Raw genomic sequence first — 15800 nt, 5'->3', positions numbered from 1 at the left:
GAGTATAGACACCCTGACTCCACTCGCCGAGTCTGAAGAACGACTCGGCGAGTCCTAGTAGATCTTCAAGCTACTCGCCGAGTCTGAAGAACAACTCGACGAGTTCCAATAGGTCTTCAAGCTACTCGCCGAGTCTGAAGAACAACTCGGCGAGTCCTAGTGAATCTTCAAGCTACTCGCCGAGTCTGATCATTGGACTCGGCGAGTCCTCGCCATGCAGTCAATCCGCTGCCTCCTGTATTTCGCATGATTTCGAAATATATAGATATGGGGCTTCCTGGACTTTCACATATACTAATACAGGGGTTTTTAAACACTTATAACAACACTACAATCTAACAATCCCTTAAATGGGTTTCCTAAACCCTAAATTCGCATACAACATAAAAGCTACAGATTTTGATCCGAAGATTACCTGGAAACGTGTTCCCTGTGTCCCTAAACCTCCAGTACTCGATTCCTTTGATCACCACCTTGCCCCTCCTTGTCTAACAATCTCTTCAAGCTTCTTCTAGCCCTCACTATTGCTCCAGATGCCCACAAACTCCCAATGTATCTTCAATCGGCCAAAAGACGCGACATGACGGCCATAACATCATTATATACGATTCAGAAATGAAACGGCTAGGGTTCAGCTGAACCAGCGTCTACTCGCCGAGTCCCTATTTGGACTCGTCGAGTCCAGTCGCGTATTTGCGACTGCGACCAAGACATGGCCCTACTCGGCGAGTCATGCACCTACTCGCCGAGTTCCCTCTTAAATGTGCCCAAAATAATTTAAAGAAATACCTGAAATTCCGGGCTGTTACAACTCTCCCCCACTAGAACTAGACTTCGCCCTCGAAGTCTCTCATTCTGCGAATAATTCCGGATGTTGCTCCCGCATTTCTCTTTCCGGCTCCCAAGTCATCTCTGATCCCTTCCGATGTTGCCACTGAACCAACACCAGAGGTATCTCCTTATTCCGTAGAACCTTGATCTTCCGATCCCTGATAGCTACTGGTCTTTCGGCGTAATTCAGGCTCGCATCCACCTGAATGTCTTCTAACGGAACCACTGCTGCCTCATCGGCTATACACTTCCTCAACTGTGATACGTGGAAGGTATTGTGAATCTGACTCAGCTCCGCTGGCAACTCCAACCGATAAGCTACCCGACCTACCCTTGCAATTACCCGGAATGGGCCTATGAACCGGGGCCCCAATTTGCCCCTCTTCCTGAACCGAATTACCCCTTTCCAAGGAGAAACCTTTAGGAGAACGAAATCGCCGACCTGGAATTCGAGCTCGGATCGGCGTCTGTCCGCATAACTCTTCTGTCGGCTCTGGGCGGTCAATAACCTCTGCCTCACTCGCTGAATCTGCTCGGTCGTCTGAAGTACAATCTCTGTACTGCCCATCACTCTCTGTCCCACTTCTCCCCAGCAAATGGGAGTCCGACACCTCCTACCATACAACAACTCAAAAGGTGGCATACCAATGCTCGAATGATGGCTGTTGTTGTAGGAAAACTCAGCCAACGGCAGATACGCGTCCCAGCTACCCCCGAAGTCTAACACACACGCTCTAAGCATGTCTTCCAATGTCTGAATTGTCCGCTCGCTCTGACCGTCGGTCTGGGGATGGTATGCGGTACTAAAATGCAGCTTAGTACCCAACTCCTCATGAAATTTCTTCCAGAACCTGGAAGTGAAACGTACATCGCGATCCGAAACAATCGAGGTCGGCACTCCATGCCGAGATACTATCTCTCTCACGTACAACTCCGCCAACTTCTCTGCTGATGAACTTTCACTAATGGCAAGGAAATGTGCACTCTTTGTTAGCCTATCCACAATCACCCAAATCGCATCGACTCCCTTGGCAGTTTTCGGCAATTTGGTGATGAAATCCATCGTGATCTGATCCCACTTCCACTCAGGAATCTCCAAGGGTTGCAACTTACCGTGCGGTCTCTGGTGCTCGGCCTTAACCTTACGGCAGGTCAAACACCTCTCAACGAACCAGGCAACGTCTCTCTTCATGCAAGGCCACCAGTACTCCTTTTTCAAATCCAGATACATTTTCGTAGCACCGGGATGGATCGAGAATTTCGATCTGTGTGCCTCCTCCATCAAAGTAACACGCGTACCGCCCACGAATGGCACCCAGATCCGACCCTGAAATGTCAGAAGTCCCCGCCCATCCGTAACGAACTCTGAAATCAACCCGACGACCCGCTCCTGTTTCTGCATCCCAGACTTCACAACCTCGGCCTGTGCCCCACGAATAGCATCTAATACCGGAGTCATCACTGTCAATCTCAAACATACGTCCCGCAATGGAGTACTCTCCGCCCTACGACTCAATGCATCAGCTACCACATTAGCCTTGCCTGGGTGGTATAGGATCTCACAGTCATAATCCTTAACCACGTCTAACCATCTCCTCTGACGCATGTTTAGGTTGGGTTGATCCATCAAATACTTCAAACTCTTATGGTCCGTGTATATGGTACAACGAACCCCGTACAGGTAGTGACGCCAAATTTTGAGGGCGAACACTACTGCCCCCAACTCTAAGTCATGCGTGGGATATCTCGCTTCGTGAGGCTTCAGCTGCCTCGATGCATAGGCTATCACATGGCCCCTCTGCATCAACACTGCACCCAGTCCTGAAATCGATGCGTCGCAATATACGACAAAGTCCTCCATCCCTTCCGGAAGAGCTAATACTGGTGCTTCGCACAGTCTCTGACGAAGTGTCTCGAAGGAAGTCTGCTGTTCGGGTCCCCATGAAAATGTAACACCCTTTCGGGTCAATTTGGTAAGTGGCACCGCGATCTTGGAGAAGTCCCTAATGAACCTTCGATAGTACCCTGCCAACCCAAGGAAACTCCTGATCTCCGAAGGTGACTTCGGTGCCTCCCATCTCATCACCGCTTCCACCTTGGCCGGATCGACCAATATCCCTGCCTGATTTACAACGTGCCCCAGAAATTGAACCTCCCGTAACCAGAAGTCACATTTGGAGAATTTTGCATATAGCTTCTCCGACCTCAGTACCTCAAGGACCTCCCTCAAATGTCCCTCATGCTGCTCCCTAGACCGCGAATACACCAGAATGTCGTCGATGAATACAATCACAGACCGATCCAGCATCGGCCTGCATACCCTGTTCATGAGATCCATGAACACTGCTGGGGCATTGGTGAGCCCAAAAGGCATCACCACGAACTCGTAATGCCCATACCGCGTCCTAAAGGCTGTCTTCTGGACGTCCTCATCCCGCACTCTCACCTGATGGTACCCTGATCTCAAATCAATCTTGGAAAACCAAGATGCCCCTTGCAACTGATCGAATAGATCATCGATCCTTGGTAACGGATAGCGGTTCTTAACTGTCACCTTGTTCAGTTCCCGGTAATCGATACACATCCGGTGTGAACCATCCTTCTTCTTGACGAACAGAATCGGTGCTCCCCACGGCGAGCTACTCGGCCGAATAAATCCCTTCCCCAACAACTCTTGAAGTTGCGAGGACAATTCTTGCATCTCTGGAGGTGCAAGACGATAAGGCACCTTCGCAATAGGCGCCGCCCCTGGAACTAGATCGATACCAAACTCCACTTGCCTCGCAGGAGGTATTCCCGGCAAATCCTCGGGGAAAACATCTGGAAACTCGCGCACCACTGGAACCTCCTTCAATGTCTTCGGTCTCTCGGAACTCTCCCGCGTATCCATCACATACGCCACAAAACCGTTACATCCCTGCTGTAGACATTGCCTCGCCCTAGCGGCCGAACAAAAAGCTGATCTCGAACGGGTACCCTCGCCGTACACCGTAAGAACTCCCCCACTAGGGTCTAGTATAGTCACCAGCTGACGCTCGCAGTCGATGACAGCGCTGAATCGGCTCAACCAGTCCATGCCTACGATGACACAGACGTCACCCATCGCAATAGGAATTAGGTCAATCGGAAACGCGACCCCGAAGATCTCTAGCACACATCCCCGAAGAACCTCCGTAGCACAAATCACCCTCTCAGCCGCAATGGAAACGCTCAAAGGCCGACTTAACGGCTCACGACTAATGCCGATGTGCTGACTAAAAGCTAACGATACAAACGATCTACTCGCACCCGAATCAAATAATACTAGAGCAGGCATAGAGTTCACAAGGAAAGTACCTACACATACATTAACATAAGCATAACATTTCGATCTTTAATTAAATACGTGAAGGATAACATACCTGCCACAACATCGGGCGCAGCGCGGACCTCCTCCGCAGTCAGCTGAAAGGCTCTTCCGCGAGCCCTCGGGGCCTCGACCTTCGCCGGTCGGGTCTCAGTAGTCCGGGTAGTAGGTGTAGCTCCCTGACGAAGTTGCGGACACTCGGCCTTCCGATGGCCTGTCTGGTTGCAGTGAAAGCAAACCATAAACCCCTTAGGGCAATCCCTGGCAATATGTCCCTCTTTGCCACACTTGTAGCAACCACCAGCTCGACACGCCCCCTCGTGACTCTTGCCGCACTTCGCGCAAGTGCGACCCTTCGAACCTCCCATCCTCGAATCAGCGAACTTAGTCCGCTTGGCTACCGGATGAGACTGGGCCGGTCGTCGATCCACCTGCCGGGACTCAGCCTCCTCCCTCGCTTGAGTCTCCAACTCGATCTCGCGCTTCCTGGCGTTCGCCTGAAGCTCAGTGAAAGTACGATAGGTGGAGTTTGACACAAACTCCCTGATCTCCCTCTTCAAAACACCCAAATAGCGGCTCATCCGCGACTGCTCCGTAGATACCAGCTCGGGGCAGAACATTGCCCTCTCATGAAACTTCCGTGTGATCACTGCCACGGAATCAGTACCCTGCTTAAGGGTCAAGAACTCCTGAATCAATCGCTCCCTCTCTACCGGGGGAACGTACTCATCCCTGAACATCTCCGTAAACCTCTCCCATGTCACCGCCGTAATCTCTGCCTGAGTGAAGTTCGCCGTCACGAACTTCCACCAATCCTTCGCTCCCAGACGGAGCTGGTTCAAGGCGAACCGTACCCTCAAGTGCTCCGGGCATGAGCAAGTATAGAAGCACCCCTCGATGTCGGCGATCCACCTCATAGCTGCAATCGGATCCTGCGTCCCATCAAATTCAGGGGGTTTCGTGTTGCTGAATTCCCTGAATAGTAATGAATCACCCCCTTGCGGCCTGGCAGCAGCCACCGCTGCGGTAGCGGCAGCAACTGCAGCTTCAGTAAGTGCGGCGTACCACTCCTCAAACTCCTCCATCAACGTGGTCTTAATAGACCCAAACATCTCCGGGATCTCAGCCCGGACCGCCGCAGCTACCTCTTCCTGAATAATCTGACGAATCTCCTCGTCACTCGCACCGCTCGAACTCTCCCCATTGCATGTGATAACCATGATGTCTCTGAAATACAACATAAAATCATCAGAGACTCCACCAAGTACAATTGTACTCGATACGCGCCCTACCCAGTCTCCGATCTCCAGGGATTCTTACTTGAGTCTTCCACTGGTACGGTGCCTTCGGTAGTACGGGCCCAATACTACCGACCACACCGTATCAGTATTCGTCCCAAATCTTCCTCCCCAAATCCCGAATAATGGGTACTCTACCTCTAGTATGCACTAACTACTTGCACGCTACCAATTATCTCATATAAGCAATCTCCCTAGACTAAGGCATCACAAAACAGGCAATTCTAGTCCTATCATGTATACCTAGTCTTCTAGCATGCATAACAATTCATAATTCAGTGCATAACATAACATTGTAAGGTATTCTGGGGATCTTTACCGTTCGGACGCTGGCTGCTCGTACACACTGTTCCACCCTTGTTTTTACCGCCTTGCCCTTTATAAAACGTTATGTCCTTATTATTTTTAAGAAAAAGTTTTTCCTCAAATCCCCGGTCTGAGTTCAGTTGCACCCAAAAGTACACCCGAATCCCTCAAACCAAGGCTCTGATACCAATTGAAACAGCTCAAATTTTCAAATAAATTTTTCGTTAAAAACAAAACATCATTATTCGACAAAAGGGTTTATTCCAAGTTTATTTCAAAATATAAATAATAAATCTCCAGGATCTTCGACAGTGGCAGTGTGTACGTGTCACGCCGGCGCCTTTCCACGGTCATCACTAGTACCTGAAAAACATAAACACAACTAGTAAGCATAAATGCTTAGTGAGTTCCCCAGTATACGACTTACCCACATACGCCTTCCGGCCCGGACCTTTCGGTCCACATAACATTGCCTTCCGGCCCGTAATATAATCGCCTTCCGGCCCATAATATATATCGCCTTCCGGCCCGTATTAGATTGCCTTCCGGCCCATAGTATTTTGCCTTCCGGCCCATAATAGTATAAAACATAACACATGTAACATAACGCACATAACACATAAGTCACACATCATACCGTTCTTTCTGTCACATAAGGTCTCGCCTTCCGGCCCGTATAAGCATACATCACATATAAGCATACATCACACATAAAGCATCTACCTCTCTAGACATAGCATAAATATAACACATACGACCTTCCGGTCTCACAGTCAAACCCTTCCGGGTAAAGTATAGTGAGAAGACTCACCTCGTAGTATGCAAGCTATAAACCCTTCGAGCTACTCGCACTCGATCCGCTAATCCGCAGGTTCCCTATAATACCACATACCTTTATTAAGGATCTTATCAAACAAGACAACTAACCCTACTAAGTTACATACAGGTCAACGGTCAATCTTGACCAGACTCGTCGAGTGCAAAGGGCAACTCGGCGAGTATAGACACCCTGACTCCACTCGCCGAGTCTGAAGAACGACTCGGCGAGTCCTAGTAGATCTTCAAGCTACTCGCCGAGTCTGAAGAACAACTCGACGAGTTCCAATAGGTCTTCAAGCTACTCGCCGAGTCTGAAGAACAACTCGGCGAGTCCTAGTGAATCTTCAAGCTACTCGCCGAGTCTGATCATTGGACTCGGCGAGTCCTCGCCATGCAGTCAATCCGCTGCCTCCTGTATTTCGCATGATTTCGAAATATATAGATATGGGGCTTCCTGGACTTTCACATATACTAATACAGGGGTTTTTAAACACTTATAACAACACTACAATCTAACAATCCCTTAAATGGGTTTCCTAAACCCTAAATTCGCATACAACATAAAAGCTACAGATTTTGATCCGAAGATTACCTGGAAACGTGTTCCCTGTGTCCCCAAACCTCCAGTACTCGATTCCTTTGATCACCACCTTTCCCCTCCTTGTCTAACAATCTCTTCAAGCTTCTTCTAGCCCTCACTATTGCTCCAGATGCCCACAAACTCCCAATGTATCTTCAATCGGCCAAAAGACGCGACATGACGGCCATAACATCATTATATACGATTCAGAAATGAAACGGCTAGGGTTCAGCTGAACCAGCGTCTACTCGCCGAGTCCCTATTTGGACTCGTCGAGTCCAGTCGCGTATTTGCGACTGCGACCAAGACATGGCCCTACTCGGCGAGTCATGCACCTACTCGCCGAGTTCCCTCTTAAATGTGCCCAAAATAATTTAAAGAAATACCTGAAATTCCGGGCTGTTACAAGAATTCACAAGAAAAGTACCTACGCATATCATAAAATAAGCATCGCATCACAATTCAGCATAAATAAATGAAAGAATACGTACCAGCCATGGCATAGGGTGCTACACGGACCTCCTCCACTGTCAACTGGAAAGCTCTCCCGCGAGCTTACGATGCGTCGGCCTTCACTGTCCGTCCCTCAGTAACTCACGCAGACTCCTGCGCTGACCCCTGCAGCAGCTGTGGACACTCGGCCTTCCGATGGCCCGTCTGGTTGCAATGAAAAGCAAACCATAAATCCCTTGGGGAAATCCTTGGCGATATACCCCTCCTTACCACATTTGTAGAAAGCACCTGATCGACAAACCCCATCATGTCCCTTGCCGCACTTCCCGCAAGTGCGGCCCTTCTGGCCTCCAGATCTCGAATCGACGAGCTTTGCCCGCTTGGCTACCGGCTGAGACTGTGTCGACCCTCGATCCTTCCCCTGAGACTCGGCCTCCTCCCTGGCCTAAGTCTCCAACTCAATCTCCCTCTTACGGGCATTTTCCTGGTGCTCGGAAAATGTCCCGTAAGTCGAGTTCGACACGAACTCCCAAATATCCCTCCTCAAAACGCCCAAATACCGGCTCATGCGTGCCTGCTCGGTAGGCACCTGCTCTAGGCAGAACATTTCCCTCTCATGAAACTTCATGGTAACCATAGTAACAGAATCAGTACCCTACTTGAGGGTTACAAACTGGGCCAATATTTCCCTCTCCACCGGGGGAACATACTCGTATCTGAACATGGTGTTGAACATCTCCCAGGTCACCTCTAAAAGCTCTGCAAGAGTGAAGTTCACTGTCACGAACTTCCACCAATCCTTCGCTCCCAGGCGGAGCTGGTTCAGCACGAACCGTACCCTCAGATGCTCCGGATATGAACACGTGTAGAAGCATCCTTCAATATCATAAATCCATCTCATCGCAGCGATCGGATCTTGCGTCTCTTCAAACTCTGGTGGCTTCGTGTTGCTGAACTCCTGAAACAGCAACAAGTCACCTCCCTGAGGCCAAGCAGCAGCTACAGCTGCAGTAGCTGCAGCAGCTGCAGCCTCAGTCACCGCTGCGTACCGCTCATCGAAAGTCTCAATCAATGTGGTCTTGATAGACCCAAACGTCTCCGGAATCTCGTATCGAATCGCCGCCGCCACCTCATCATGGATCATCTAACGAAGCTCCTCGTCACTCAAGCCGCTCGAGCATAATAACACTCGATAACTCAACCCTACTTGTTCCCTAGTACCCAAAGGATTCTTACTTGGGCTGCGCACTGATCTGGTGTCTTCAGCAGTCCGGGCCCTATACTACCGTCCACACCGCATTAGTATTCACCCCAAGTCCTCCTCCTTGGATCCCAGATCACAAGTACTCTACTTCTCGCTAGCATAGGCTACCCTTCGGTAAACCTTTTGTAGCCCCTCACTGCTACCTACTCACTCGCAAGCATCTCTTAGCAGCAGAACTCCTCCTAGGCTAAGGCATCAGAAATCGGGCCACCCTAGTCCTAATATGAATACCTAGCCTACTTAGCATACATAACATATCATAACATAACTTTTAACACATAATGTAAGGGTAGTTTGGGAAATCACCGTTCGGGCACTGGCTGATCGTACATACTGCTCTGCTCTGCTCATTTCAAAACCTTTTAAAAAAAATTGTTTGATTTATGAAAAACTCCTCAAATCCTCAGTTTGAGTTCAGATACACCCGAAGGTGCATCCGAATCCCTCAAACCAAGGCTCTGATACCAACTTGTAACAACGTAAATTTTCAAAACAAATTTTCATTTTTAAAACATACATTTACTCATAAAATAATGTCAAAACATAATGTATCAAATCACAAAACATATCCCATAATCTCAAAACATAAACTCCACGAGTGTGTATGAATCATGTCGGCACCTTCCCGCGATCATCGCTAGTACCTAAAACACATAACACCACAATTGTAAGCATAAATGCTTAATGAGTTCCCCAAAAAACCACAGGCAACACATACGCCTTTATAGGCCATAAATTTGTGAGATCTTCCGATCTAGGTGTCTCAGGGGACTTCGGTCCCGAATTCCAGTAGACCTTTCGGTCCTACCCGTATTGACCTTCCGGTCCGTAACCTCCTGACCTTCTGGTCCATGTCATCTTGACCTTCCGGTCCTTATCATACATAATATACATATCACATAACAGCATATAGCACATACATCTCATAGCATACAAGACCTTCCGGTCACACATAGGTACCCTTCCAGGTACAGTATAGTGAGAAGACTCACCTCAGATATCTCGAATAATCTCGCACACGTATGCAATGATCTAGCCTCCGCCTAAACACATAAACAATTATCTCAAATCAATAACGGCTCTCCAGGCTAGACTAGTCTCTTTCATGACCTCTAAGAAGGCTAAAAGACCATTTTACCCTTCAAATGGTCCACAAGTCCAATTGTTGACCAAACCCTAAAAGTCAACAAAAGTCAATGGTCAACTTTGACCAGACTCGCCGAGTGCACTCGTGTGACTTGGCGAGTCCATGCATGTCCTCTTCGCCCCTGGTCCTCACTCGACTCGCTGAGTCAACTCTACACTCAATGGGTTATCACAGGTCGCGAATCGCGGGGCAACCCGACTCGACTCGTCCAGTCCACTTATGAACTCGGCGAGTTGCTTCCATAATCACACTCAAATGACCTTCTGAGGTCAGATCTGCTTCTCTAATCTATAGCTTTGACTTCCCCACGACCAATAACCACGTAAAGGTCGAAACTTGACTCACATGCAATGCACCCAAAACTTCTTTTAGTGAAATAACCACTAAAATGGCTACCTGGGTGCACAACTTAAAAGAGATGGCATAAAGCATAGTTATAAGGACTCTCTGGACCTCTTGAGGTCCAGATCTAAGAATCATTTCACCTTGGGACCTCATCCCCTCCAAATTCAAGCCAAAATAATGCATATAGAAAACCTAGATTCAATTAAACATCATAATCAAGAGATTAAGCATAGATTGATACCTCCAACAGCTTCCTCTGATCAAATGGAAGTAGATCCAAGCTCCCCAACTCGCCTAGCTTGTCCGTTCTCCTTTCTTCATGCTAAAGCACACAATAAATGGTGGATTAGCCTTCCTCTTACACCACAAACGATCTCTCTGCTCTTGTCACACCCCAAAACCAAGAACGGCAGAAACGTTCTGGGGCGGAGGACGTCATGTATAGTATCACAACACAGTAAATGTAAATAAGCAAACAACATCATCCATTGCATTAAATATATAATTTTAATACAAGTGTGTTCTGTACAGTTATAGACACCAAAAATAATGTAACACAAAATAATATGAGATGAGTCTTGAATGCACTCCATCTTCTCAAAAGCTGGCCTCGGTACCTGTCTACTGATGACCTGAGAATACAAGTTATTTTGAAAGAGTTTATCAGCATTAAGTTGGTGAGTTCATAAGTATTTTAGTGTCAATGTTTGTTGTCAAAAACGTTTGAACCTGTCTCAATGTATAAGTTTGTAAAAATGTAAGCAAGTGTTTGAAAGTGTTTGTAAAAGTTTGAATCTCTCAGAAAATCCTATATTTTCTATTAAAGTAACCTTCTACCAAGGCTTAACTGTTTTGTAAACTCGTCTGTTGTAAAAGTGTGTAATTACCCAAGTATAATTATCATTTGATAAAATATAGTTTGTACATTAATGCTTAAGTGAGATTTTCACTAAAATATGTAATGGGTAAATCATTGTAGTACTGTAGCTTTGTATAATAAGAACTACTGCTGTACTAATTTCTACTACCTTAAACCGGATTTATATTAAGGTATAATGTGATAATTTGCACCATGCTATCGACTGGTAACAACGACATAATGAATGGTCGAAATAAAGAAATGACGTTTGGCACCCGCAGACCTGCAGGTCCGGCTGTAGCTAGCAGCAAGGTGTAGGATAGTCAATCCAGTATAGATCTATACGCAAACTCACGCTCTCCCTCCAAGAGAATTCTGGCTACAACTCGGGCCATGACATTTAAGGCATGCTCCAACACAGTGGATCACAATTGTTAACGTATTCATGTATATGTAATGTTTCTCGTTCTAGTATAGTGGTATATGTTCATGTTTCTAGTATAACTGTATATGTACATGTTTCTAGTATAGCTGTATAACTACTTGTTTCTAGTATATCTGTATATGTACTTGTTTCTAGTATAGCTGTATATGTACTTGTTTCTAGTATAACTGTATATGTACTTGTTTCTAGTATAGCTGTATATGTACTTGTTTCTAGTATAGCTGTATATGTACTTGTGTTACTCCGATGGTAACTAACTATTGATGTACTGATAAGTATGAATATGGAAGTACTTTTATGTCTATACATGTATATATGATATATAAGTAATATGGAAACGACCTTCGGATGGTCACCCGAAATCCCACCAGACCACATCCAAATCGAGAAAAAGGAAATAGGGCGGATGGCCTTCCTAAGCCCTTTAAACATTATTTATATATCTATACATATATGGGCATGCAATTGAATATATAAAAGCATAAATAAGTTTTCATAAGACATTTGAAGCATAAAATATAATTTCAAGAGAAGATCGACTTGATGTCGATCTATAAAACAATTTGAAGGCATAAGTTGATGCAACAGTTTAAGTATAAGAAATATTTGTTTGAATCACAGTTTGTAAATAAGTTTGGATAGTAAAAGAGTTTGTAAAACATTTCAAAGTAAAGTAGTTTGATAAACAGTTTGAACAGTGGTAAAAATCATTGTTTTCCTAGTTATTAATCACATGTGATTAAATGCAATCACATGTGATTGAAGCAATAACTATAAGTATTTGACTTGTATTCCCCCCCCATAAAGTATTTAAAACATTTAAAATCATTTCAAAGGTTGATTCAAGGGGTATGAACTCACTTGTGGTGAGTCATTTGAATTGCAGTGTCGAATACCGTGCTAGGTGGCAAACGGAGACTTGTTTACACGCACGAGCCTAGTTATCATATAATAAGCATATATATAACTAATTAGACAAATAATAACTTAATAAATAAGTTAAGACACTTAGGAACATGTAAACACTTTTTATAAGTGTTTAAGGTCCAAATGGTTGCATCTAAGTTGCTACGGGACAAGGCAAAAGGGTTTGAAACATCAAATGGCCTTGCATAAGAGTCCACCACCCAACAAACCCCACCTTTTGGAGTTTACGGCCGTAAACTCATGGGTTTATGGCCGTGAACTCCTCACATGGTGGTTTTGGGTGTTTTAAAGTGTTATCTTGATCCTAGAACACTCCTAGCCTTGTTGGAATAACACATGAAGTAGTTTAAGGCCCTAGAATGCTCCATAGGGGAGTTTACGGCCAAAGGACCTTATCCCCTAGAGTTTACGGCCGTAAACTCCTATGGGGTGTTGGTTTTAATTCATTTGAGGCCCTTGCATGTGTAGGATAGCTTCTATACTTTTATCTAAGGCTAATGGGGACAAGAGGCACACATTTGTGTCATTACTTGGAGTTTACGGCCCAAGATATGTTCCTTGGCCGTAAACTCCTTTTAAGGAGTGATTATGATGTCTTTTGTTCTCCATTCAAGTCCCATGTGTTCAAGGTAATTGTCTTTAAGGCCTAAGGTGTGATTGTGGTGCATTTAACCCTTGGAAAAGGGGTTTACGGCCCAAGAGATGTTCTTGGTCGTAAACTCCTACAAACTTATGATTTTGAAGGGTTTTGATGTCCAAAATAGGCACAAGCATGTTAGGGTTAAAGTCCTTAAGCATTAGGGGTTGATTAGGGCACTAAATGCCCTTGAAAAGGGGTTTACGGCCCAAGAGAAGTTCTTGGCCGTAAACTCCTATTACTTGGGTTTCTTGGATGATTTCTAGTCTATAAAGATCATACACAAAGTCCTTGATGAGTTGCCTAACATGGGGATGGGTCTAGGAAGCATTAAGGCTCCATTTTGGAGTTTACTCCCCAAGAACGTTATTGGGCGGTAAACTCCCGGATCTTGTAATCTAAACATGTAATTTGTGTTATAAAGCATCTAACAAGTATTGAAACACATTTAGTAAAGTAGACTCACAATCTGGGATGAAAACCCGAAGATCCGTCAGAGAGAATATGGCTTTTCTCTATTTGGAATTGTGAATAATGAATTAATTTAATTCAGAAAACTATTTATAGTCCTGGAATATTTTGGCAGAAAATATTTTTATTCCTGATATTGGACTGTAACATTATGAAACTTGAAATGCTCAAATTTCACAAAACCAGGAGCATCCACTCTCCTGATAACTCCATAAACAGAAACCCTAATGTACACAAACTTGTTCGGAAAAGTGTGAAAATCACAGAAACTGGACTAGCTTCTATCGGATAGATAATGTTCGTACAATGGAAATTTCGGGTTGTCACAGCTCTCTAGGGTTTCTCAGGGGTGTAGTGGCCGCAAATGAAGGCCATAAAGGCCTTTAAATAGGGCTCAAGCCCTGAGATTTAGCATTTCACTTTACAGCGCGGACTTGCCGAGTCCACACATCGACTCGTCGAGTCCGGTCATTAATCCGGATAAGAATTCGCGATCGTACTCGGTGAGTATGAGCGTCTACTTGCCGAGTCCCTTCATTAAACTCAAAATAGATATTTAAAATAAGATACCTGAGAATCTGGATGTTACAAGGAATTTGGCATATTTCGGAATTTGTGCAACCACCTCTATGAATGACATATTAATATGGAGAGCCTTTATGTGTTCCAGAAACTTCTAGTAGTCAACTTCATTTTTTTCTTGTCTAGCTCGGGCCGGAAAGGGAAGTGGAGGATGATATGGCTTAACAGGTGGCTGGCTTTTCTATTCAGGTGGGGGACTCGTCGAGTCTATCTCCTTGACTCGACGAGTCGAGTTGGGAATCTTCCCAGTCCTAGTTGTCACGATATTTATATGTGCACCTTTTGGGTTACTTTCGGTATTACTAGGAAGTCCACCCGGTCGTCTCTCATTCACTTGTTGAGCAAGTTTCCCCAGCTGCTTTTCTATGTTGAGAATAGATGCTTGCTGATTGCTAAGCAAGGCTTGTTGATCTTTCATCATAATTTGGTATTCTCTCAACATATTTTGTTGATCTTTGATTGCAGCATCGGTATGATTATGTATTTTCTCGGACGCAGTCACGAATCTTGTAAGCATGTCTTCCAAATCTGATTTCTTTTCATGTACCGGTTCCTCCTTTTGATAAAATCATCTATCTTTTTGCTTATATTTCTCCTCCCTTGTCTTTTTATATTCATCATATGGTAGCCATTCTTTCTTGGGTTTTCGCCAGTTATCATCATGCCTATCTCCACTTGCATAACACACTTGTACTTTTTGGTTCCCATTCTCGTCAAGGTCACAATCTTTTGTAAGGTGGGGACCTCTACAGTTTTCACATCCCACTCTAATAGCATGGATGGATTGGTTCATCTTTGTCATTCTTCGGTTCATGCTTTCCAATTTTTCCATCTTTGATGCCATGTCATCGGTAATAGAATTCACCGCCCCTCAAGTCAAGACATTTCTCGGGTTATGATATTCACTAGAATGCTTAGAGAATTCTTTAATTAGTTCTTTGATCGCCGGGGGTGGCTTCTTTGTGAGAGGTCCTTGCGAATCAAGGATTTTCCTTGTGATCACATTCACTCCATCATAGAAAATTGAGACTTCTTGTTTTCTATTAAGATCATGATGTGGGCAATTCCTTAGTAAACCTTTGTATCTCTCTCACGCCTCGTATAAGGATTCTCCAGCTTGTTGCTCGAAGTTTGCTATGGCTTTCTTCAACTTGGCTATCTTTGAGGGAGGACAAAATTGATCAATGAATTCTTCCTTCATTTTAGCCCATGTAGTGATGGATCCTGGAGGGAGTGATTTCAGCCAATCCTTTGCAGTACCCTTGAATGTGACTGGAAGCATACAAAGTAACACGGTTTCGCAAGGCACATTTGGTACATTAAAGTAATCAGCTACATCGTCGACCTCATCCAAATGTTTGTAGGCATCTTCGTGATCTTTCCCTTAGAAGGGGATTTCTTTAAGTTGAGCAAGTATGTGGCCCTTTAGTTCGAAAGTGGCAGTAGCGGGAATGATGGGTTGCATGAGTCCCGGGCCGGTATCATCACGT

At 45.2% G+C, this 15800-nt stretch overlaps 1 non-coding gene across 1 annotated transcript; it reads left to right on the top strand.

Moving 5' to 3' along the window:
• Positions 1-15356: 15356 nt before the first annotated feature.
• On the top strand, positions 15357-15463 carry LOC111880283 (small nucleolar RNA R71). The gene has a single exon (XR_002846436.1). It is a non-coding gene; the product is annotated as a small nucleolar RNA R71 (small nucleolar RNA).
• The last annotated feature ends 337 nt before the right edge of the window (positions 15464-15800 follow it).

This window comes from Lactuca sativa, chromosome 3 (assembly GCF_002870075.4).
Source record: "Lactuca sativa cultivar Salinas chromosome 3, Lsat_Salinas_v11, whole genome shotgun sequence".
Taxonomy (NCBI): domain Eukaryota; kingdom Viridiplantae; phylum Streptophyta; class Magnoliopsida; order Asterales; family Asteraceae; genus Lactuca; species Lactuca sativa.
This window is presented reverse-complemented; position numbering and strand designations above follow the sequence as displayed.